Here is a 26,628-nt window from a genome sequence, read left to right on the forward strand (position 1 = left end):
ATCAGATATGCCACTGTTTGTCCTGCTATAATACTGTGTGTGGGTTGAAAAGTGCTGCTGTAACATTATTTCCTGCTAGAATGGCTGGTTCTCTTATCACAGTCATGTAATGCAATTCCTCAACAACTGCTGGTAAAGTTCTACAGAACAAGTTTTGTGTTATGGCATTCCTATTTTTCCTTTACATTCACTCATTCTGATGCATGATATATTTATTTCAGCACCAACTTGTTGTATGTTTACCGTGGTTTAGTGGTACTTCATGCAGTCTAGTGTGTCCAATGGCCAGGGTTTGAGACTGATAGAGGTGTTTTATTTTTATGCTTAGCAGAACAAGGGCCCTGACATACAGAGTGACTAAGGCACTTTTAAGCAGTTGTAAGCTGGTTTACATGGGTTTGCACGATGCTTAGCAATGCTTAGCTAAGTGCACACAAGCACACACTCGTGCAAACCCGCTTACTACTGCTTAATAGTGCTTACTCCCGCTAACTCCCGCACTCATTTCTTTGAAAGAAAAGAAAATTGGGAGATAGGAAAGTGGTGAAAAAGGGGCACAAAGAGGGAAAGACAGTAGGGAAAACAGCTCGGGATGTGCAGGATGGGTGTAGGGAAGGTCCATAGCTGCCCATTTCTTTAACAGCAACAGCTGTGCATATGCAATAAATTTGGAGGGAAATATGAAACCTTCCACTCCTGAGAGAGGGGTGAGGACAACAAAGTATGTTGTACTGCCAATTAAATATCAGTTTATGTGTCCAGCGGACATGTGTGCAAAACGGGCAGCAATGTATGGGGCGTAATTTTTTTTGGGAGCAGATTGCCCTTTTTTTGTTTTCATGTGAGAGTGGAATGTGGGGTAGGGGAAGTAGGTATATTTGGAGAGGTAGGTTGGGGAGGTAAACAGACAAGACAAACAAGACGCATACAGGGGCAGAATATGACAAGTGGTGGGTGAACACCATTGACGGGGAAGGTTCTTTGGAAATCGCAAGCCCATGAGCTCACAGATGGCTAGAGTGGAACTGAGATCCCCACCCATGGGCAGTCACCACTGCACCTTCACAGCCCAGAGGGTGGCTGTGCTGGGGGCTGCATAAGAGGGGAAGGCTCACCCTTGAGTCGTGCCACTCGTGCCTCAAGCTGGCATAGACGATCAGCGACAGAACGCTTGATCTCCTTACGCACCACAGCCCGGACCGTTCGGAGGGTGATAGGTGGCCTTCCTCTGCCCACGCTTGCACGGGGGGGTGAGCCCCATCCCCTGCAGCACTTCCACCTGAAGGTGGCCCAGGGCCAATGGAGGAGGGGGTCCCAGGCTGGGTACAGGACCTGCTGGTGCCAGGTGCCATCACCAGCTGAGGTGGGACAGGTGGGTCTGCTGGGACCGGCCTTCCCATACATTCTATGTTTAGGAGGATTTAATGAAAATATGGGTTAGTAACAATCAACAGCATTCCCAATTAGTTATAACAGCATGCAGAAGTATTCCCATTAACCCAATACACCAGAGTTCCAACAGTTGAACAGCAAGCATGACACATGCATATATAGAATAACAGTGGACATTACAATAGCATGCAGGTTTAATTGATGGCAACAGGCCACCAATATTGTGGTATTTGAACAGGGCACATGCATCAAAATAAATGCAAGTATTTATAAACCAATAGGACATATGTCCCAACTAATGTTTTGAGATTAGACATACCCATTGAGGTGTGGAATTGCATTTTTTATGCACATACAGTAGGGTGGAAAACAATAGCTTCATTAACAACTTATATATCCTTCTAGTTTACATTGCATTCCTATTAACTGCAGTTATATGCCCCTACATGTATTATTACACTACCCAATTGTCCTTAAATTGGGAAATGGGTTTTGCTAGATCTTTACATACATGGGCTGTATCTGACGTACAAACTGTCCGGGATGCAGATGTTACTGCTACATATTTTGGAGTTGCTCAGACATGCTACTGCTGAGATGGTACACTGACAGCTCTACTTTCCTATACTTATCTAGATATGTTTAGATGAAATTATCAGTTATATGTTAACAGCTCCCTACATTTCTGCCAGCACAATGACATTTCTGGGGAACACAATGCCAAGCTACTCATGTGTCAGATTAACCTGTACATGCTGGGCATGAACCAACAGTTGATGACTGTAAATATGCTTTAAAGCTACTGGCATTCCCTTCATTCACTTTATATGGGCCTACCAAACTGTGTGTTAATAGCGCTTAATACAACAGTGCTATTTCTATAATGCAAGAGTACAACAACGTATCAAGGAAAATGACAGACACTCCAGGAATTATACCTTTATTAAAGACTTATAACACTTTTCTAGAGGCTCTCTCATTCATTTTATATAACAGTACATGCAGAATAATTATTAGAGAATTATTGTACCTTTATTTATTGTGTTAAAACACTTTTTTCAGGCTGTCATTTATTTTACATAACAGTATAAGCTGGATGATTACTAACCTGCCTGGTGGTGCAGCCTTAGCAGCCTATCGGCATAAGCTTGCTGATTCGCAGCACGGACTCCTGCAGCTGTGAAGTAAATGAAGTGATATTGAGACATACCTATCCATAGTATAGACTAGAATAGCAATTCTTACATACTTAATTCCATGGCTACTTACTCAGTAGTGGGGCATTTTCCATCTCATGGGCCTCCTTGATCCACTGGTCCAGTTGACCCATCTTGCACCTCTTCAGGTCTGCGTGGTGGTGTCTGACCTGCTCACCAGTCCGAGGGACACCTGTGGCACTGGTGAGTTCAAGAGCTAGACAGTCCCAGGCTTCCGCTTTGTATTGGGTGCCCTGGTACTGGCCCTGCAGGAGTCTATCCTCATAATTATGGACAAGGAACCAAACCATTACTTTTGATTCCTCAATGCCCCAACGTTGAGCTCGATAATGAGAGCCCTCTCCAGCACCGGCCATTGCTGCCTGCAGATGGGAGCTACAACCAGTTATGGCAAGTATTCCCACCTATGGAGCTTAAATATGCATCATTTCCCGCACTTATTTGTGATTGGCCAGTTTTGGAAAAACTCAGCTGAAGACACACCTGCTTAGCACTGGGTAAACTTCCATTGATATGTATGTGTGTGTTGAAATGGTTCAGTTCTGTGATTGTGGTGCACAGTATCCCGGGTTTGAGGCCTGTCATTGTTTTTTATTTTACTACTGGCCAGACTGGCTAGGAGGTGTGGCTGTGTTTAGGCGACTTTGCTCAACTTTGCCCAACATTGCTCTACGTTGCTCTACGGTGCCTGACCTTGCCCAACGTTGTGCTAGTTAGCATGGTGGGCAGCTACGCGCAAACATGTTCTGTTTGCAATGGTGTGCGCGATGCACAGCTACACACAAAGCTATTGCGCTAGTTAAAGCAGTGCTAAGCTATGAGCAATTATACTTAAATATGCTTAATACTGGTAAACTTTGCTTAGCAGTGCTTCACATTGCTTAAGATACGTTACTTATGCATTCATCAGTATGCATAACCATTTCACCTTCTGATATATATATATACACACATATATATATATATATATATATATATATATATATATATATATATATATATATATATATATATATATATATATATATATATATATATATATATATATTTATATATATATAAAATTTGTTCACTACTACATAGGCCATTTCAATGCTTTTTACAAAAATTTAAAAGATAAATATCAGGAATTATATTTTTATATGCAGATTTCCAACAGAAAATGGATGGTGGGACGCTAACCGGGAATGCTTCCTTTTTGTGCAAAGGCTCTACCACTATGCTATGCTATTTTGTTTAATTTACATATAAGTTTCTTATTATCCTCTTCGATGTCTAAACTGCTAACTGTAGTTAAGCAATGGCAAACCCGTGCAAACACAAGCAAATACTGGTAGCTATATCGGGAATAATAAAAAAAAAATAAAAGCTTTACATTTTATAATTGTACAGGGGTTTAGAATGTGGGGGAGTGTAGTGTTGGGTATGTACACATTTGAGTGGACTCGCTCATGTCAGTTGACATTTCCCAATTGAGAGACTCGCAGGGGTGTGGATTTATGGACTGCTCGTTAGTCTGACATGCCCCCTGCACTTGTGCATGCTCCGTGTTAGCCTTAGAGTTGAGGCAGCGCTCCCTCATGAATATACATGGCGTGCTGATGTCTTACTCTTAGACTGCAGTTTCCATGTAAGACTAACTTAGTCTTACACAGAAGGTTAGTGAATCCTGGGGACTGTCTATCTAGTTGCCTGCCCCTTATGTTAATTTGACCATATATCTCATTCCCCTCTGCTTTTACTGGCTTGTGTGAGTAAGCTCAAATTTATCATTTTGTGAAATCACTCCCCTTCAACTATTTAAATTTATTGACAATCCTACTGTATTCCATAGTACTAGAATACAAAAGTGACCACCCCCTTTCAATCTATCCTGCTGTTTAAAAATAGTGACTCTCCACTAAAACTTAACTTTTTAGACAGGTAAAACTTAAGTTACCTACTTTCACATCTAACTTCTCTAGTGCACACTGCAGTATTTAGGATAAACCATTTTTTTCATCTTACCTTTAAGAATCCCTGTGACTAGCACTTGCTGTAAAACCTGCTGGAAAGCATCAGGAAGCCTTAAACTGATAAAAGCACTAAACTCTCCTTGTTAATAAGGAAATATTAATTGTAGGCACTAAACAGCCTATAATTGCAAAGTACCTTGCTAAGGCAAGGGAAAATAGCTCTTGTAATTTACAAAAAAAAAAAATCACCAAACCAGGCATGTCCAAAGGTCAGCTTCCGATGATTTATCCTGTCCACCTGGTGAATCTGGGCATACTGGGGCAATGCAGCAATTGCCTCATGTACACAGACAAGCATCTCCTCCTACCACCCAACACTGCAAACTGTGAGAGAACACTTACATAGCCAAAATGGAAGCAAAGCTCTCTCCACCCAAGATTTTGCTAGACAGTCAAGAGGAGAAGGTTAACACCCACTCTACACCTTAAGCAACACATAGCTCTTCTAAACTCAAACCACCAACACCTTCACATAGCAACACTAAACCTTCATATGCAGAGACCCTTAACAGTAACCTGTCCAAGCAACAAGCTGAAATACAAACAAACACCAATCAAAACCAAAGTGTCACATAGCTCACAATGCCAGTGTGTCACTCAACAACAGCCCCTAAGGCAAGACAACGTACTCAACACTTTAGTCATATGTGACTCTATAGTCAGGCACACTGATGTCCCACTCACCAGGCTGAACAAGGAGAAAATTATAATCAGCTGCCAGTTGGGTGCCAGGATCCACCACATAACGCATGCACTCAAGTCACTCCACAAGAAGTACAAATATGAATATATCATTGTCCATGTTGGAGTGAATGACTTGAGATGTACCTCCCTGGACTACATGAAAAGAGACATGGAAGACCTCTTGGATCATGTGGTCCAGGCAGGTATGACACTAGCCCTGAATAGCATCCTGCCTTCACCCATAATGATACCACAGTATAAGGACAAAATTATTGACTTTAACAATTGGCTAAGCTTCTGGTGTCATTCAAAGGGATCCAGTATCTGTCTGCCTGGAACAACATGATCAACAGACCATGATGCTTTCCCAGAGATGCTCTGCACCTGTCACTCCTGGGATTCTGGTTACTGGCTAAGGCTCTTGCCATCCCTATTGTGCCCTTTTTAGGCAAAGTTCAAAGGACAAAACTACCACGGTAACAGGTACAAGCATGCAAAATCTGAAGGTGATGCTACTCAATTCTAGAAGTCTAAACCTCAAAATGCTCTCTCTCAAGGCACTCCTAAAAATGGAGAACATCAATATCTGTGCAGTAGCTGAGACCTGATTCAAGGCTCCAGAGAGCAGCCCTGCAATACCAGGCTACAACTCTTATAGCACTTTTCAGCCATCAAATCAGGACCGAAACACTAAAGGTGGAGAAGTGTCCATGTTCTCCAAGGATATTCACACCACCAGGCTAGTTGCCCAACACAATATGTCTGAAATTATCCAGGTGCAGCTAACACTAGGTAAGACTGCAATCCAAATTGTAGCTTGCTACAGATCCCCCACCATGCCCCAATATTCTCACTACACCTTTCTAAACATACTGGAAAATATTAAGATACAGCCAAACACCCTAATACTGGGTGATTTCAATTACCCTGCCATTAACTAGGAAAACTACTCGTGTACCAATGCCTTTGCCCAATGGTTCATGGAATTCATAAATTCCAATGCCCTGGATCAACTAATCCATAGTCCCACCAGGGGCTCCAATATCCTAGACTTGGTAATTACCAACATGTGAAATCGATGCTCCACACCTATGGGCAACCTCTCATTGGTCAGGTCTGACCATAAGCTAATCACCCTTGACATCCACATCCCTCCCCCACCCCCCCAGTAAGGAAACCTCTCTAAAAAACTTCTCCAATGCCAACTTCATGCTACTCAAGTCAGAAGTGACAAATTTCATGACACCCATGCAGATGGGAACTGAAAGTTCAACTGCTGAATCCTATACTAAGGCACTGTATGAGCACATCCACTCATGCATGAATCGTGCAATCCCAAATAGAACCAAGATGCTCTCCTCCAAAAAAAGGAAGCCAATCTGGTGGTCATCTGCCATAAACAAACTTTACAACAAAAGGAAGAATCTGTTGCAGAAAAGAGGAAGATCCCAGGATGCAAAAAACTCCCTTACCAGCCTCAGTAAAAAGCTCAGCTCCCTCATAAAATATTCCAAAGCTAGTTACGAAAATAAAATTGCCAAAGATTCCATAGACACCCACAAGGCATTCTATACCTATGTCAAGAATCTAAATGGCAATGCTCAGATCTGCTCTGAGCTACAACAGAATGGCATTAAATATATTGATCCTAAGGATATTGCCAATATCCTGGCAGAGCGATTCAGTGCCAGCTTCACCCCCTTCTCATCCCCTAAAGGGCCCATGTCAATACTGAAAGATTGCCAAATTCCAGTAATAATGGCCACACAGGTAAAAAACACACTCTCCAAAGCTAAGAATACAGCATCCATGGGACCAAAATGACATACCGAGCTATGTACTACATGAACTACAAAATAAACTGGCACCTTGCCTAAGTGTAATGTTTAATCATAGCCTCACCTCAGGCTTCATGCCCACTGAGTGGTGCACAGCTACAGTTATCCCACTCTACAAGGGGTGATCCACCTTGGATCCTGGGAACTACCGCCCCATCAGTCTGAAGAGCCTGACCTACAAGGCCATGGAATGTATTATCATGGAACCTATCAACAAAGACATTGGCAACCTTCAAACACTGGACTGCACCCAGTTTGGGTTTGTGAAGGGTCGATCTTGTCTCCTGAACCTGATTGATTTCTTTGAATCAGTCTCTAGAGCTGTGAACATGGGTAAGGTGGTCCACACAGCCTATCTGAACCTCGCCAAGGCCTTTGAGACCATCCCCCATTCTGGAATCATAGATAAACTTACTAAGCTGGGTATTAATTCCTACTTCATTCAATGGGTTGCCAACTGGCTTACTGACAGAACCCACACTGTAAAAGTAGCAGACTCCAAATCCAGCTCCAGACAAGTGACAAGTGGAGTACCTCAGGGTTCAGTCCTGGGACTGCTCTTGTTTGGCATCTACTTCTCTGAAGTACAGGTCAACACTAAGGGATTCTGGCTAACAAAGTTCTCAGATGACTGGAAACTGGGAGCCATTATCGAATCCCCAAATGATGTGGATATTCTACAAAAGGGCCTTACAGAAACAGATACTTGGTGCCAGAGTCATGGGCTCAAGCTCAATACCAAGAAATGTATAGTTATCCCCTTTGGGAAAAAAAACATGCACCCATGAACTACCACATAGGTAGCAGTAAACTAAACACCGAAAGTGTGATAACAGACTTAGGGACACAGGTGGAGTGTGGTCTCACCTTCGATAACTACATTTCCGCAACAGTCAGGAAATCCTTCTGTGTGGCACACATCATCACTAAGGGCTTTTCAACCAGAAAAAAGGAGGTCATTGTCCCACTGTACTCATCCCTCATTAGACCCATTATAGACTACAACACCCTGTTTGGTATGTACCACTCAAGACATCTGCAACAACTGGAAAGGCTGCAGAAATACCTCTCTAAAAGAATCACAGGCCTAAAGCAGATGCCCTATGTTGACCGTCGAAAAAATCTCCAGCTATACTCGGTCATATATTGTCTATTCAGAGACGATCTCTGCTTAATATACAAGGCCATGTCAAACCCATAGCTGTTAGACATGCTACACTTAAAGAAATCCCAATCCCTCAGAGCCACACACTCCAGGGATCTAAACGCTGTCATCACAATGAACAAAACATGCTGGATGGAATAGGTTCCTGACAAAGAGACTCCCAAGACTCTGGAATAGACTGCCCATACATGTCAAGCAGAGCGCCTCTTTGGCCCTATTCAAAAAGAACCTTGACAATTGGATGGGAGACAGGAACTTTTCCCCAGGGATCACGTCAGTCGCCCTGCTAGACAGGGGTCCAGGGAAGTAAATATTGTAGGGAAAAAAAGCCAGGGAATTGTTATGGCTAGGATTGCATAAGCCCTAGGGCCAATAGCCTAGTACCAGCCTATAAACCTATAATCCTCTATGTTATTTTAATGAGGCAAGGCGTCAATCCAAGGTATTTTTTTGGGTAACCATTTGTAATATCAGGACCCACTAAAGTCAGTCCTGAAACACAGAAGTTGAATGACTGAAAGAATGGACTTACATATGATAAGTCTGAAATGTCATTTTTCTGAATATTCTCTTTTCACTGAGGTACAGAGATCTTGGCATTGGCTTGTATAAGTTCAAGGGTTGTGGGGGGATTGTCTCCTGCAAAATGAAGTTTAACTGAGAAGAGTGTTTTCAGAGATTTGCTCTTCTCCTGTGTTTTCAGTTTTTTTTCCCGTGCCAGCATTTGCTATTTGAATTGCCAACATTTTAATAGGAAGCCAGTTTTTTTCCTTCATTGCCTGAACATGTTTCATCTTAAAGGTATTTATCTGGTAATTATTTCAAAGATAGAAGTAGTGCAGGTAATGCTCCTAAAAGCAGAGGCATTTGAGACAAATGTACATATGAGTGTTAAGGACAACCAAATCTGAAACCATTAAATCTACTTAGAACTTATTTTCTTGTATATTTAGAAAAATAACACTTATATTTTGTACCCATTTTGAATGTAAATGAAAATCAGCATTCAAGAATTCAGTGCCTGTTCACATTATATAAAATGAGTGCAAGCACATCGCCTTGAGGGAAATCAAATTCAGTTGATTTCTCTTTTTAATCAACAAACTGAAACAAAATATTAAGTTTTTCTTCCATTTTTTTACCACTAAAGTGTCAGAACTACAAACACTTTCCTCAGCTTTATAAACTTTAAGTGAAACTAGAAAAGGGGATTATCATTTCAAAATATTTTCCTTACAAGTAAAGACTGAAAGATAAACTCTAAAGTGGTAGAAGTAGAACTAGAATAACAAAAATGTTGATACACGTTCATATTATTCAGACGAAGGACGTTCATACATTTTATTGAACATACAGTGCAAAGTAACTAAAAGAAATTGGTTTAATGAAAGAAATATCTCTGGAGCAAAAGTTTGTCTGAAGATATACATATATATATATATATATATATATATATATATATATATATATATATATATATATATATATATATATATATATATATATATATATATATATATATATAAATATATATATATATATATATGTGTGTGTGTGTGTGTGTGTGTGTGTCTGTGTGAAGACGTACAATGCTTCTTCTCATAGCCACACAGAATACAAATTCAGGCTGAAAATAATTACCAAAATGATTTGTGATGAAATATTTGCATTATAATGTTAACACTATTTTTAAATAACACAAACATCCTAAAAGGTGGGTCAAATAATAAAACAGGAAAAACGACCTTCATAGACATGACTGTAGACAATAATAGCTGGAATCTCAGAAGATCACTATTTATTTTATTTATCCTTGTTGGCTCGTTTTGTCACACTATACTAGTAAACTCTTTTCAAGGGAGACCTAAGGTGGTATTTATATTACTAGTGGACATTTGGCCAGAGCATCGGGGGAACTTCTTCTACAATTTGGAGCTGCTAGATGGTGATAGAGGGCTCCTAGAGCAGTAAGGAAGAGGCATATTAGAAGAAGCAGAATAGAGGAAAGCTATGGAGAGTATGACAGAGGAAAATAAGAATTTGGAGAAAAATGTATTGGATTTGAAGTACCAGAATATACTTAAAGATTCATGTGTGGTATATGATACAAATGGACAGTGTTTTAGTTGTGTCAATGGAGAATGAAGCAAATGAGTCTGTTTGAGTAGTGCAGGTAATATAACTGGTGCCGGGAGGGCTTCTGGATGATATGCTGTTGAAAATAATCAAGCAGGATACTCTAGGGAACTGTTTTGTGAGATGCCAGATAACATTTTTGGAAGTACTGAGGATGGTAATGTGAAGAAACCAGGTGATTTGGCAGTAGAGAATACAGCAGTTAAATCTTGTACAGCAGTGACAGAAAGTAAAGGAGTAAAGCAGCAGTAAACTGATAATATCAGCAGAGAATGCAGTAATAAAACTTATACAGCAGTGAAAGCAGGCCAGAAAGGAAAGCAGCAACAAACTGCAAGTAAAACTGTCTTTAAAAGGAAGAGACCAACTATGAGAATAAACATTTCAATAATGGCACTGTTATAGATGGATATTATGTATAGGACAACTTTGTAACTGTACAAGAATTTTTGTGACTTACCATATGAAACTGAGGGACTAATGACATTTCTGAAATTGTGTAACAAAAAAAATGGCATTCATCCATGGAACATTATTTGTTTTTTGATAGTAACTTAAATGGTAAAAATGTTACTGTTCAGTTCAGGGATGATGAATTGAAAGAAAAAGAAGATGTTAACAAAAGGCATGCAGGGTTTCTGTGAAGCTGTTGATAACATTGAGAAAGTCAGAGATGAGAGAAACTTATGGACTGGAGGGTGGAGGATGGTAGCTGATTTGAAATGTGAAAAGAAAATCATGGTGAAACACTTGACAAATGTTATTTTTGAAAATTAAAAATGCTTCCCCTTGACACAAAAAAAAATGTTATATTACTCTCAGTAAATGTGAACAGCACTATTAACATTGTAGGATGGATAGGGATAGTAAAATGGAATTACTAAATGTGATGTAGATATCATTATGTTAGGGGATGTAAGATTCTTGACAAGTGAAGAGAGATATTACAAACAGAAAAATTGTGAGGTGAAAATATAATATGGAACTTAAAAACTGAAAGTTGCTCTGGAGTGGCTGTGTTATGTAAAAAACAGTGAAAATATTAACTGTAACATTGGCAAGGATGGGAAGATTAAGTGTTGAGGATCTGAGGTAGCAAGATCATGTTTATGTAATGACAGCATTACATGCATATATAATTGGAAAGAAACAAGATAATCTATTTCTGCAAATATTAGACAATGTGGTGATTAGCATGGAAATTTTAATTGCAGCACACTTTAGTAGTGATTGAAGGTGAAAACATAAAAAAAGAAAGAGAGATACTAAACATTTAAGGAAGTGATTGAATGTGATAAAATAGCTATGTGGAACAAAAGTCAATCAACTTGTAGAAGGGGAGCATTTGGATCTGAAATTGATTATTTTCTGTTATTGTAAAGTGTTAGGTAGCAGATGGTCATACAGTTGTTAAGGGTTTTTCAGACTATTTTGCAGTATGGATGGAGGTGATGGATGAAAGGGAGTATATCTAAATAGGAAAGGGAATAAAAGAATAAATGAGAAAGTATGGGGTGAAACTGGAGATTGTGAAGTATTGCGTTTATGGAAGGATCATATAAGCATGAAGGGCTTCTATAGTAACTGGACTGAGTGGTGTATTGAACTTAAAAACAAGTATAACAAGTGTTTTTTTTTTTTTTTCAGTGACAAGATAAGGTAAGAAGGGAAGAGAGAGAGAGTGAAATATGAGAAAATGTATAGAAATGTAATGGAGAATTTAGAGAATAATACAAGAAAGTATTATGACATAAAAAAAGAAATATATAAAATAAACTGAGAAAAAAATGAGGACATTACTGTTTAGGTAAATATAATATTTACAAGGGAGAAAGGGATGAGGTATCTGCATATTAGGGCAAAACCGTAAAGGATGATATTAGTATAATAAAAGAAATGAAAAAAAAATTAAACAGAGGTAAAAAGAACATAAGAACATATTATGAGTATTGTAGTATAGCAGGTGGAAATGTATATAAAATATAAGGATGTAAAATAAGAGTAATGGAAAGTAAAGACATTTCCAGAATGAGATAAAGAACAACTTGCAAAAGAAATTGCTATTAATGAATTGAATGAAATACTTACAAAAGTAAATGTTGATTCAGTACTATGCCCAGATGATATAGGGTATGGAATGTATAAGAAATTAATGGATTGGCAAATAGAGTATTTTGTAAATGCACTGAATAAATAGTTGAAGGAAAGATTTGTTTAAGAAGAGTTATTTGAGATATTAAAATGTATATGGAAGAAAGAAGAGATGATTGAAATAAAAATGGAGACCCATTACACTAAATAACACAGATAATACATGTTTCATGAGAATAATGCAGAGGAGAATGGAAGGAAGATTAAGGAAATTGGGGAAGAAAGTACATAAATTATAAAAGTGAAGGGATGTCAAGAATTCTTATTGCTTGCGTGAAAAATTGTGGGTGATATTGTAAGATAAAGTAAGAATATAAAACTTATGGTAGGTAACATTAGCAATGCATTTAATACAGTAGACATGATCCTTTTTGGGATATTATGGAAATGTATGAAATAGAAAATAGACTTAGGAGAGTGTGTATGCCAACACAGCAGAATAAAAGAGTGAAAGTTTTAGTGAATGGGTGGCTGAGTAAAAAAATATACATGAAGTGTGGTATAAGATAAGGATGTCCCATGAATGGAATGTTGATTGTACTGCTAATGAATGGGATTCTGAGTGAAGTAGCTTATAAAATGTCAGATGCTAGATATGTGAGGTAAAAGGATGTGGTGATAATAGAAGTTTTAACATAGTTAAATGATATAGATGTAGTTGCTAAAAGAAAAATAGAGATGAGGGGAGTGTTGGTTTGTCTACATTGATGTTTAAAGGGCATGGGAATGACACAGAATAAAAATAAAAGCGATATGGTGAAAACTGAGGGTGTGTATTTTTCAATGAATTAAGTGTCTATGGTAGGAATACAGTCTGGGAAAATTTATGTAGTTATCTTACAATGGGAAAGATTGATTAAAGATAAGACAGAAATATGTCTTCTGTGGAAGACTTGATAAGTATTCAGGAAAAACGTTTTATCTGGTCAATTTGGTATTAATGGGCAAAACAGCATATACGTCAAATATGTATATGAGCTACATAAAATACAAGAAGGAAGCTGTGCAACTTGTGTTTTCTTTCATGTGGAGTGTAAGATTAAACTCAGTAAAAGAGGTGGGCTGTATATGAATAAAGATGAAGGGAGACTGGAGTTACTAAATCCAGTTGTTTATTCTAATTTTTAAATATGTATAGAATATTAAAGTGGGTAAAGGAAGAGGATTGAATTTAATGGTTAAATGGTTAAATACAGGTACAAAACTCTGGGAGATGATAAGAATAAGAAAAAAATATGTGAATGAAGAAATTAAAAATTATCAAGAAAACAAACAAACCTGGAAATTAAAAACTGATAATATAGAGAAACTGAAAAAGATGTGATATAATAATGTGATGAAACAATATCATTATAGAAATCCATTAGAAATTTATCAAAAGTGATAAAAGCTGTTAAAGTAAGGAAAAAGTGGTGTACCAAGCTAGCAATGTGTTAAGAATTTCCTGTTGAGACTGGTAATAAAAAAGTCACCAGTGAAGGGAATATGATATATGAATTTCCTATTGAGACTGTTAATAAAAAAGTCACCAGTAAAGGGAGTATGATACATAAAAAGCAAGATGAAAGTATGTGTTTATTTTGGGGGAGGAAGAGAAAACAGCATTTTTGATATAAAAGAGTGGTGAAACTCTGGAAAATTTTGTTTGAAGATTTTTTTTGAGAATATTAATTACATAATTAATACATATATGAATATGATTATGTATAGACATTATAAGAATAATAAGAAAGAATATGTGAGAAGGGTATTTAAGAATATTGTATTTAATATGTGTCATTTGTAATGAAAGACTGAATTAAATTATATTTAATGGGAAATGGATTTTGGCAGATATATTGCAAAGAATCAGATTATGATGGAAGAACAATGAAAATGTTCTAAGAAAATGATAAATAATAAGAATTAGAAATGTGTGTATATGTATCTGTAAATATGTAAATTTTGTAAATATGTAAATCATGTTTTTTTTTATTTTGTATTAAATAAAGGACCATACATTTTTTGATAAGTGCAATGGAATCTTTTATTTCTACCTTAGCTATGACTGATTCAGTCTGATAGAATCTCAGTTTAATGACTCATCCAAAGATCAATGTATTCAGGGGTACAGAACCGCCTTATGCTGCACTGTACTGTTAGCAATCAATCTACCATGCGTGGGGATAGAACCCACAGTCTTTGCCACCAAAGGCAAGTATGCATAATTAAAATACTCAAGCAAGCAAACTGTTATAGGTAATATTAGCATATCTACAGAAAGAAAATCAAGGCTAAATAAGATTAGTATTACTTGATACAATGCACATAGAAACATTTTGCTACAATAAATAGGACATTTATGACTATAGAACAATAGAAAATTTATACAGAAGCACTAATACCTTGTTTGTTATTAATTATAGTATTTCAAATACTTTTTTTGTTAAATAATGGAGACAATCAAGCATTTCCATTGCCAGCAATATGTTTGTTTATAATGGTAAATGCTTTATTACAATATTTTTTTATCAGCAGTTGAGTGCATTTGCTACTAACAAGAACAATGCAATGACTGCATCCACAGATGATTTAATTTTACTTTCCTTAGATTATGGTAGGAAGATTAAATTTATAAAGAGCAAATGTGGTGAAAATAAAGAGCTAAAGGACTAAAGTATAAACTAGACAAGTTATAATAGCTTTAAGACCAGTCACGTTAATGAGAGTGACTTCATAGATAAGCCCCAGGAATCAATAAACTCTGTGTAGGCTTCTTGCAGAGCCTTCACAGAGTGTCACATGTAACTCATTGTGCGGCATCACACAATGCATATTAATGAGGTGTAGTGTCCCAAGGAAGGTTTCTCAGATAGCAGCAGTGTTGCTAGCTGTAAAACCTCTCAGGTGAATGTAGATAGCATTTCTGTGTAATGTTGCTGGCTACAAAAGCTCACAAGTGAACATGGATATCAATTTCATGTTAGTCCAAGCAGTTCTGGTGTGTGAATTTGCACAAAATACCACAATGGCCACCAGGACTACACATCATACCTCTCAATTGTACCTCTTTATGAGGAACATACCTCATTTGGGATCTTAAAAAGTTCATGTTGTGAAAAGTTCCATATTGAAAGGGTCTGTCACACATCCAGTGTTATGAACCACTGATATTGAGGGTAAATAGAAATTAATCATATTAACTCATTATAACATCTTTTATGTAAAACCAGCACATTTCAACCATCATATATCACAGATGCTGAAAGCAGAGTACCTGGACCAAAAAATAGTAAAATAGGGGGTGTCATGTAACTAGCCATTGGCAGTGTATTGCTGCTATGTGGACTGGCGTGACCTTCACTTTTGCCTAAAACACATCTACAAAGACCTGTACATCCAACAAACCTAAAATTGCATTACTAGCCAATGTTGCTCACCATTGTACACTTCTGAGCACCATGTTTGCATAATGGTAAGCATTGCCAACATTTTCACACACTGTGTGCACACCCAGCAAGCACACAGTAACTGGAATTGGTGTCAAAACATCAGGATACAAAATGCAATTAGCAGGAAAACCTCATTCTACATTAAGCTTGATCTCTTGTAGTCATAGTTGGTGTTTGTGGGAGGGAGTCTGATTTCAAACTCAAAGGTGGGGTGTCCAGGAGTCTAAACTGTTTGTTAAACTCATAATTAAGCTTCATGGGCCCCTGTTACTGCAGAGGGACTATTCAGGCTCACAATACAAATCTGAAGAATGGGATAGTGTTGCCAGGGCTTGGCCAGTTCTACAGGTATCCCCACACTAGTGAACAATGTCTACACCATTTTGATGACCTCAGGAGGAGGAAGAGCGATAGCCTCAACTGTTGGATTGGGGAATTAAGGACTGAGGACACCCTACAGATGTGTAAGTATCAATTACAATGATGACTTGTAAGAGTTAAAAGCTGAATACAGTCAAGATTGCTATTCATAATGGTATTCCATTCTGTTTTTTTTTTCCACAGCTGCCATGGAGAGAACTTTGAATTTGAGGACCCATGCCGAGAGACTGGCAAGGATGAGAGAAGCATTCGGTATGTATGCATGACAACAGTACAGTTATTATAACATTAAAGGCAGTTTATTTGATATTTAATACAATTGTATCAAATTTAGCATGCATATCTGAACTGTAAAAGAAAGTATGCATGTCTTAGTCTGTAGCACAAAGCAACAGTTCCATATTCCTCAAGTAACAGTAAGCATGCATCTCTGTCAACTGCAAAAGGAAACTATGCATGCATTAGTCTGTAGGACAAAATAACAGTACAGTATTAGAGAGTACCTAGAGGTTGTGGGTTCAAAAACCACACTTCCCAAATATACAGTAATGTTATGTTTTCATTATTATTGCAATGCAACTTGAAACCTCTACACCGGTAGCACAAATGACCTGCTATAAACTGTAATCAGTATAATGGGGGCATGCATATGTGCAATATATGCAAACATCAAAGATTGCAGCAATCTGTACATTAATGTGCATCACTTATGAACTGGGTAGTCTTAAGGCTAATAAATAAATGCATTAGGAGTTTGTAGTCTTAAAAGTAAAAGTAACAGAATAGAGTCAAATAATTGCATCAGTGTTTTGTATGTCACATATGAAGTTATTAATGTTATCCCTTTTTATTCTCTCACCACAACCATTATCTTCTCTTTTTTATTTTATTATTACTTATTTGACATTTGTTGACCAGGATAGTCCAACTAAGCTTCTACCTTTTTCAGTGGAGGCCCGTGAAGAAAAGCTCCACAGTACAAATTATGTAAGTAAAAAATTCACAGGAGTGAAATAAAATACAATAAACACAGGTTTACACAATAAAAGGTTAAACAAATGTGTTTTACATTACAAGAAAGAGATTTCAGCAAATGAGGCATTTCAAATAAGTAGTAAGTATTGAGGCAGATCATAACAACAAAGTGGCAAAAGTAGCACGTTTTTTTTCTTTGTTTTTTCCCTACAGCACAGCGGAGTAAACTGTCCCACAGGATCCTCCTGCCCCAACTCCACTGGCTACAGAATTGCTGCCCAGCAAATCTGGGTTGCAACCTGGCAGCACCATCTCTTCTACTCCTGCATTACCTGTGCCATTAGGTAGTTCTGCCTCACAGGATAGGCCAGTGGTTCCCTACCGGGAGCAGTGGTACAGGTGGTGATTTCATCACCTGTGAAGAACAGCCACCTTTGGTGTGTATGATTGTGTGAGGTGAGGACTCGATTCTCACTGTTACCCAGTTTGATGTCCATAGGTCCTCAATTTTCCAACCCTCACCCCAACCATGGTGTTCACCCACCTCCTGTGTCCTTCACCATCCCAGTGTCTTGTCTGTATATCCTGTTGCCTGCTTCTTCACCTAAACAACTTACCTGACCCAGACATACCTTCATCCCTTCTCCAACATTCCTCTTTCATTCTCAAAAAAAAAGTGTTTCTGTCTCACAAAAAATATTTGCCCCATTCATAGCACTCCATATTGCACACATGTGTTCTTGACACACTTGATTTGTTCCAATTGGCTATACAACATGATTGTGTTGTGGCCATCCCTTCCTCTCTCTCTCTCTGGAGCGCTGGAGGTGACAGTCAAATTTAGGTAATATTTTGCATATATAAATCATTTTGTACTGTTGAATAAATGGACATCTAGAGTTCTTTCTTACCTCCCTCCTGTATATTCCTCCCCTGCTTTCTCTTTGGTTCTCCCCCTGATGCTTCCTATTTCACCACTTTTCTGTCTCCCCCATTCCATTGTTCACCCATGCGCAGTAATGGTAAATGGCAGCAATATATGTAAATGTACTTAAAAGTATCATAGGCACTTATAAAAGTACTACCTGCACCCTATTTGAACCCAGTATCATCTGCCTCCAACAACAATGCATTAATACCTACTGCCACAGACTCAGTTATGCGGCAGGTACATTTCATACAATCAGTAGTAAATGTCACACAATTTCTGAAAGCTTTCCCTATGTTCTTCCCCCTGCTTGCTTCACATTTCAACACAGTCCTATCTTCACCATTTTTTTATTTTTTTAATCAATATTTAAATATTGTCCCTATTTTGGGGCATTTTCCCACCCCCTTATATATGGCTTAATCCAGATTGTTAGCTCTTAGAGACTGAGAGTTAGGTTCACCCTACTTGCTCCTGATTTCACCACCGTCCTAAATTGCCCATTTATTTTCTTTAAAACATTTTAGCTTGAGGGTTTGTGATGTGCACCATCACTCAATAATGCTTTAAAGATAACAAATTGTACTGTAGAACTAATTAGAATTATTAGATACAGCTGTATTTAAACCTATTACCATGTGCATCCAAAAACAAAGTTATCACTGCATTAAGGCCTGCTGCAACACAGTCAGTTAAGTACCCAGTATCTGTTAAGGATCCAATAGTAAATGTTAGACTTTAGCAGTCCCAAAGAGGAATACGCCTGTTTGCATGTAAGCAAGCACTGTGCAAACTCCAGCCACACTTCTAAAATGTGATAGTTGTTATGTAGTCTCTAAATATATACCCAATACTTAACTCATTACATCCAAGTGATGCCTCCAGGTGCATCTGCAGTTAACTCTTACTGACACCTCTAGGTGTCAAATATTGCTTCCTTATATTTGCATCAATAATTCCAAAACCATGTTATGTACAAGGTTTTAAAATATTTCACCTTAAAGCTTATACAGTGGCAAACTAAACTGCATTAATATGTGCCCTCTTTCTAGTGCAGGTAAATAGATAGTAACAGTTGTTTTTATGATATTAATTTATATAGATATAATTTTCGCATTTTTCTAAATATCAGAACAAACAAGTAACATAGACAGAACTCCTTAGCCTCATATGAAAGCTCTCAGCTAGATGAATAAAATGTTGCTATCAATATGTCTGTAACTTGAGTGGTTAAGATATTTTAAGTTGTTTACAAAATATTACAAATGTAATAGTTACTGTATTTACTGTGACTTATAAAATGTGGTTTAAGATCTAGAACCTAAAGAATACTACCACTGTAAAAACAGTTTATGCTGAAGAGTTAGCCATTTATACTTCTTTCATAACCCATATGGTTCCAGAGATATGACCACTTGTTTGAAATGTGTAGACATAATTTGATTCTGTCAAAAGGCTTAGGCTCCACCCACTGAAAGTTACAGTGCACACTTCCAGAGCTCCGTTGGAATGAATGAATGAATGAATGAATGAATGAATGAATGAATGAATGAACTGACTCTGTGGCAGCAGGTGTTATTACACTTAATGCAGTAATGCATACCTTTTTCTGGCTAGATGGTACTGGGTTCGAATACAGCTTTATCTAGTACTTTTAACTGCTTTTCACAACTGTTGCTGCACATTGGTGGGTGATGCATACCATGATCAATAGTTCAATAAAGAAAAGAAATGGGAAAGATAGGAAAGTGGTGAAATGGGGAGCAAGCTGAGGGAAACACAAAGTGAAGGCAGGGAAGGAATGGGCACAGAGGAGGTAGGAAAGAACCATAGCTATCCATTTCTTCAACACTAAAAAGTGATCACTATATACAGGATATTTTATGACTCTGTAATGCCACCTCCAGAGAGAGAAGTGACTACAATTTAGTCATGTTGTATAACCAATTGGGCCAAATCAAGTGTATAAAGAAGACGTGTTCAAAATGGAGAGCTGTGTATGGGACAATTTTTATTTTATTTTTTTTTGGGGGGACAGGTGCCTTTTTTTTTTTTTTTTATTTGGAGAGAGGAATGTTGGGGAAGGGACATAGGTATGTCTGGGTCAGGTAAGTTGGGTAGGTGAGGAAGTAGAACAACAGGACATACAAGACAAGACACACGGATGGTGAAGGACACAACAAGAGGTCAGTGAACAACATGGTTGGGATGATGGTGGGGACTTTGAAAACCCATGGACGTCAAGCTGGGTGACAATGTGAATTGAGTTCTCACCCACTGGATTTTCACCATTGTCATCTTGCGGTGCTGATAGCTGCAGTGCCTGAGGTCAGGGTCTCCTTCTTATGTTACTAAGTTAGGCATGCACAATCCTATGCACCAACCCTGGCAGTTAGTCAAGGTTGATAAAATCCCCACCTCTGCCATTGCTTCTAGAGGGAAACACTGGCCTATCCTGTGGGCAGTACTACCTGAGGGCCCACGTAGTGCAGATGCAGCAGAGGGGGTGCTGCCAGGTTGTGTTGCAGACATGCTGGGCAGTGGTGCTGTAGCCAGTAGAGTGGGGCAGAAGGATCCTGTGGGACTGGCCTACCCCATTTTGCTTTAGGGAAAATAAATAAATAAATAAATATTTAGAAAAAGGGAAGGTAAGGGATGGGGTGATAGAAAAAAAGGGATAACATTACTAACTTTATATGTAACGTACAACGCATTGATACAATTATTGGACTCTATCTTTTTAACTTTACTTTTAAGTCTACCAACTCCTAAAAAATGCCTTTTTTACTTTTAAGATCACTCAGCTCATAACAGTTGCACACTATACTACAGATTGCAGCAAGCAATTCTTGATGTGTGCCTATATTGCACATATGCATGTCCACATTATACTGATCACACTGATCACAGTTTACAGCAGGCCATTTCTGCCACTGGTATAGAGGTCTGAAGTTACATTGCAATACTGATGAAAATTTAACAGTGCTGTATAGTTTGGAAGTGTGGTTTTTGAGCCCACAACCTCTGACTACTCTCTAATACTGTACTGTTGATTTGGCCTACAGACTAATGCAAACATATTTTCCTTTTACAGTTGAGAGATGCATTGTCAGTTTGATACAACTGTATTAAATACAAAAAAATGCTGTTTTTTAACTTTTAAAGATACAATAACAGTACTTGTCTGATGCACACATACCACATGCTTTTCTCATGCTTGCCAATCTCATGGCATGGGTCTTCGCATTCAAAGCTCTCTCTGTGGCAGCTGTGGAAAAAATAGAACAGAAAAAAATATCATTGTGAATATCAGTCTTGACTACTTTCAGCTTTTAACTCTTACAAGTCATCACTGTAATTGATACTTCAACATATGTGGGGTATCCCCAGTCTTAAATTCCCATATCCATCTTTTGAGGGTATCCCTCTTCCTCCTCTGGAAGTTGTCATAATGGTGTCGACATTGATCACCAGTGCAGGGGATAGCTGTAACACTGGTCAAAGCCCTGGCAACAATATTGCATGCTTTAGACTTGTATTCTGAGCCTGAGTCGTCCCTCTGCAGTAGGTGGGGCCCATGATGCTTAACTAGGAGTCCAACAAACTCTTTGGTCTCCAGGACACCCTCCTTTGAGCTCAGAAGCACACTCCCTTACCAAGAACACCTGCCATGCCTAACAGAGATCAAGTCCAATGTACAATGAGATTTTTCCATCAATTTCATTTTGTATCCTGATGTTTTGCTGCCAATTCCAGTTATTGTGTGCTTACTGGGTGTACGCACACTGTTTGAAAATGGCATGTGATGCTTACCATTGTACAAACATGGTGCTTGGAAGTCCACAATAGTTAACAACATTGGTTAGCAATGCTTAGATGTACAGGTCTTTGTGTATGTGTTTTAGGTAAAAGTGAAGGCCATTCAGTCCACATAGCAGCAGTACATTGCCAACAGACTAGTTGCATGACATCCCCTATTTTACTATATTTTTGGCCTGGGTTCTCCACTTTCAGTGTTTGCACCATGAGGTGCATCCCATAAACAGTGCCAAAAAATATTTAAATGAAGAAAACTAAAGAAAGAGAAAAGCAAATGTGTGCTGTCATACAGTCCTAAGCTCTGAATATCATGGTGTGTCCTGAGGTATACACCACACATTTGGACTGGAAAATTCTGTAATATTTTAGAAAGTAATTATACACATTGCAGTTTCTTATTTCACAACCTTCAACCGAGATAAAGTTCTGACATGTTGATGCTATCAACTGTTGAATTTTCCAAGGCCAATATAAGTTAAAGGTGCAATGACAAGTTAAGCACCAGACATGTTGATATACTAAGCAATAAGTTAACTATACACCTTGAGCATCAGACACCAAACCTTTGTCTCCCTGCTTCCAAAACAATAGGGATATGGTACAGTTTTCATCATTTGAACAGGGTGTTGTGTGGTGGTCATTACAGAAAGAAGCTACAAAGTGATGATACACATTGTGGTTTCTGAATTCACAACCCTTACAACAGCATTCATTATAATGTTGAGACATTTGGATGCTCTCAACTGTCTACATTTCCAAGGCCAATATAAGTCACAGGTTCAATAAACAGTTTTCCAACACAAATGCAGATATAGTAAGCATTAAGTTAGCTATGCACCCTGAGCATCAGACATATAGTTTATATAAAGCACCACACTGTAGGGTTAGGGTTAAACGTTTATGTAGTAACAGGAAGGAATGTGAGAAGGAAGTTCAAAATGCAGCTAATGTTTATAGAAAAGGGCTATGAGCCAGAGAAAGTATGGTTGGCATATAACAAAGTAATGAATAAAAAAGTGAATGAAGCACAGAACATAATAATGATGAAAAAGAATGCTGAAGAAAAAGAAAGTGAGTTATATTTTGTGTCTAAGTATGCTCATTTTTTCTAATATTTTAGAGAAAATAGGTATTGTTGGTCTTATATACAGAAAGAAAAATCTTGCCTAAAAAATGTCAAACTTTGTTTTTCATATAAAAGAGGCAGGAGTCTTAAAGACATGTTAGTACATGGAAAATTTGAGAGACCAAAATATATAGAAAATAATTTATTTATTTCATTTTATTTTTACATTGGGTTAATCTATCTGTGTTCTTAGAAGCTCTTTTTCAGCAGAGACCCGAGGAGAAAAGCTCCCAAAAAAAAAAAAAGTTTACTTAAACAAAGATTTCAGAGTCCTGTAGCTATGCACTTTAAGGAACACCATAATGGAGACACACAGGGGTTACAGGCAACTGTTGGAACAAGTGACTATTAGGTTTAGTACTGATGAATTAAGAAGGAAGGATGCAATACTTATTTTAAAATATGATACGTTTCCAAGAGGGTTGAATAGGGAATTCTTTTGGAAGCATTGTAATATAAGAAGGTTAAAAAAGGAATATTAAAAGTTAGCCTTTTTAGTTGACTTTTTTACTGAATTCTTAATTGGATGACTATTTAATTGATTAAATGCATGTATTTAAGTGTATGCTTACTGGCAGAAAGATGTACTCTGAAAAGGCTTTTCTGAAAGCCGAGGTACTGGAGAAGTGTTATTTGTTCTTAATGGTATTAGAGCTTGATGTTTTGCTGTTAATTTTTACTGCAGAAGTTATTTTTTTGCTATAATAAGTCAGTCTGTGTACTAAACTGAGTGAATTCATCTGGCCTGGAACTCACAGACTTTATGTCCCTAAATCAGAAAGGTAGAACACAGGGGTATGGCACAGCTATCATCACTTGCACAGGGTGTTGTGGGGGGGGGGACAGGAAGCCTAGGCTGACATAAAAGATCTGTGAGTGCATATGAGTAAGAATGCAGACATTTGGACAAAACAACAAATGGGCAGATAGAAAAAAATGAATAATTTTTGCTTGTGTGTCTGTATGGGTCCTCCAGGTGAAATTGGTGTACTAGTGTGTACATGAACACAGCCAAGCTGAGTGGTAGCTCTATGTTTTGTTGTGTTTGACAGGTGTGAGCCATGCACAGTAGAGGTGGCAGTTCACTGTTGTTCCTGACCATGAGAACTGGCTCTGCCAGGTGTTGCACTGGCACGTTGATATCCAGGACCATTCTCAGTTGCAGTACTGCTATCTGAAAGTGACTGCTGTCTGCTGGATGAGGTCCCTTCACAGGAACACCCAGGACCACAACACCATGACCTGCCACATCTGTGTCTAGACAGCACAGTCACTGATGTAGCAGTGAAAGTACCACAACTATGGAAGCTTGATTGGGTGCAGCCGCATTGGCTGACAGCAGTTGATGTGGCTGACCTACACCCATGAGGATGCTGCTACCCTCCTAGCAGACATTCCATCACAGTCACTGCTCATTCCATGACAGACATCCCACAATCCATCACAGACACACCTCATCCCGATATGTCATGTCTGATCCAGTGAATCAGCAACATGGTGGAGGCAGACATGCTTGTCAGATTATGCCACATCCATAACCTTGAGCATTTGTCTGTAGCTTCTACGGGAACATGCCTGTGCCTCCCTGATGGCCCTAAACAAACACTGAATGGCATGGGAAGGGACACCTGCAACAAATGGAGGAGGGACAGCAGGCCCCCTCTGAGCACCTCTATAAACTCTCATTGCGGCAGCTATCCCACACTTTGGCTATGGACAGACAACAGGCACTGAAGTAGCCACACCTCCCTGATCAATGCCCTCACCCTCCACTTGTCCAGATCTGAGGGCTCAGTGAACTGGGCAGGCATAGGCATACTGGTTGTGTCCAATGTAAATGCAGGGGATGACTGTTTGGCACAGGGCCCACAGTTACACTATGAGAAACACCTGTGATAAAAAAATAAAACACATAGGAATACATTAATACCAGCAGTACTATAGTGCAATATATACTAACAAAATTACAGTGCTGCCACTATTACAGACTGTACAGCAATGCACACAACATGTCAGCATACCTGACATCAAATTCACACAATGCAATATTTGTTTAAATTGATCAGTAACACTGACATCAAACTGTATGGCTTACCAACTGCAGAAGGCATGCTTTCCTGAAGGCCTGATGGTCCTGAAAGAAGTTAAGCAAGAGATAAGAGCAACATCGCAATCAGCTGTATGGGAGGGTAATAGATTTGCCACTTTATAGTTGCAGAAAAACAAGCATTTAAATAAAAACATGGCTGACAACTCCAAGCTAAGCTTACAACAATAGCAGTCTTCTTATCATATCTTGCCTTCATGTTTGCAGGAGGAAGAGAGGAAGGTACCATGTTGCCAAAAACTATCAATTATCATATTGTTTTTGGCATCTGTAAAGGGACTTAGATATGACTTCACACATCTCAATGCCATGAATATAGATAGCCTAAAAGAAAGCAGATGTATAATACACATAAGTATCACACAACTACAAAATATTGTTTACATATATGACAGAAAAGGTAGCCAGTTATTATTACCCACTAGTAAAACATAATGCAGTCTAGAGATGTGGAATACTAACAACAGACACGATGCAAAACAAAGAGAGTAACAAGTGCAAGGTATCCTTGTTAGTGCCATAACAGTAATTCACCTTAGCCCCCACACCCACAGAACAAGCAGATGGCCCTTGTGGCTAAGAAAATATTTTTGAAATGCTAAAAGTGCTGTCAAAGCACCTGTCCCTGAAACATTTCTACGTATTTCTCACACAGCAGTCATTTCTGTTTATTTTAATGTCTTGCCAGTCATGTCTACCTCTGAAATGGCTGGATAAACCTGGCCATGACATAAGTACACTTCTAAGTAATGCATACAGATAGTGTAAAAACCTGTGCTTCACATTTTTGTTAAATACATTCCAACATGTGCAGTATGTAGCTGACAAAATGGAGCCATACCTTGTGAGAATGAGTACTCCTCTGTAGAGTCACTATGAAGAAAATATTTGTTCTCAATGTTCCAAACATATAGAATTAACATCAGTTTGCCTATCTACAGGGTTGCCTTTTTATGTGGTGTACTATTAATGGATTGCATCTGTGAGTGATTACTGCTTGGAAGGAGGAAATCACAACAGCACTGCAGGCTGCTTTACTTCCACTAAGTGTGTCAGCTTAGCTCTAGAAAGTGTTATACATGTAAGGTTGGAAATGTAACTAAGCAGCACATAATTCATAGGTTATGTCCCTTGACATCAAAGCTGGCCTTCATTTCTTGACAGCTGCATATTATATGATTTTTAATTCATAGCCTCACACATTTTAAGGACAATGATATATAATGGGTTACACAGTGCATATCTCAGAGTACTGTGGCACAG

The sequence above is a fragment of the Protopterus annectens genome, chromosome 5.part1 (genome assembly GCF_019279795.1).
Source record: "Protopterus annectens isolate FY-2018-M chromosome 5.part1, PAN1.0, whole genome shotgun sequence".
NCBI lineage: Eukaryota > Metazoa > Chordata > Ceratodontiformes > Protopteridae > Protopterus > Protopterus annectens.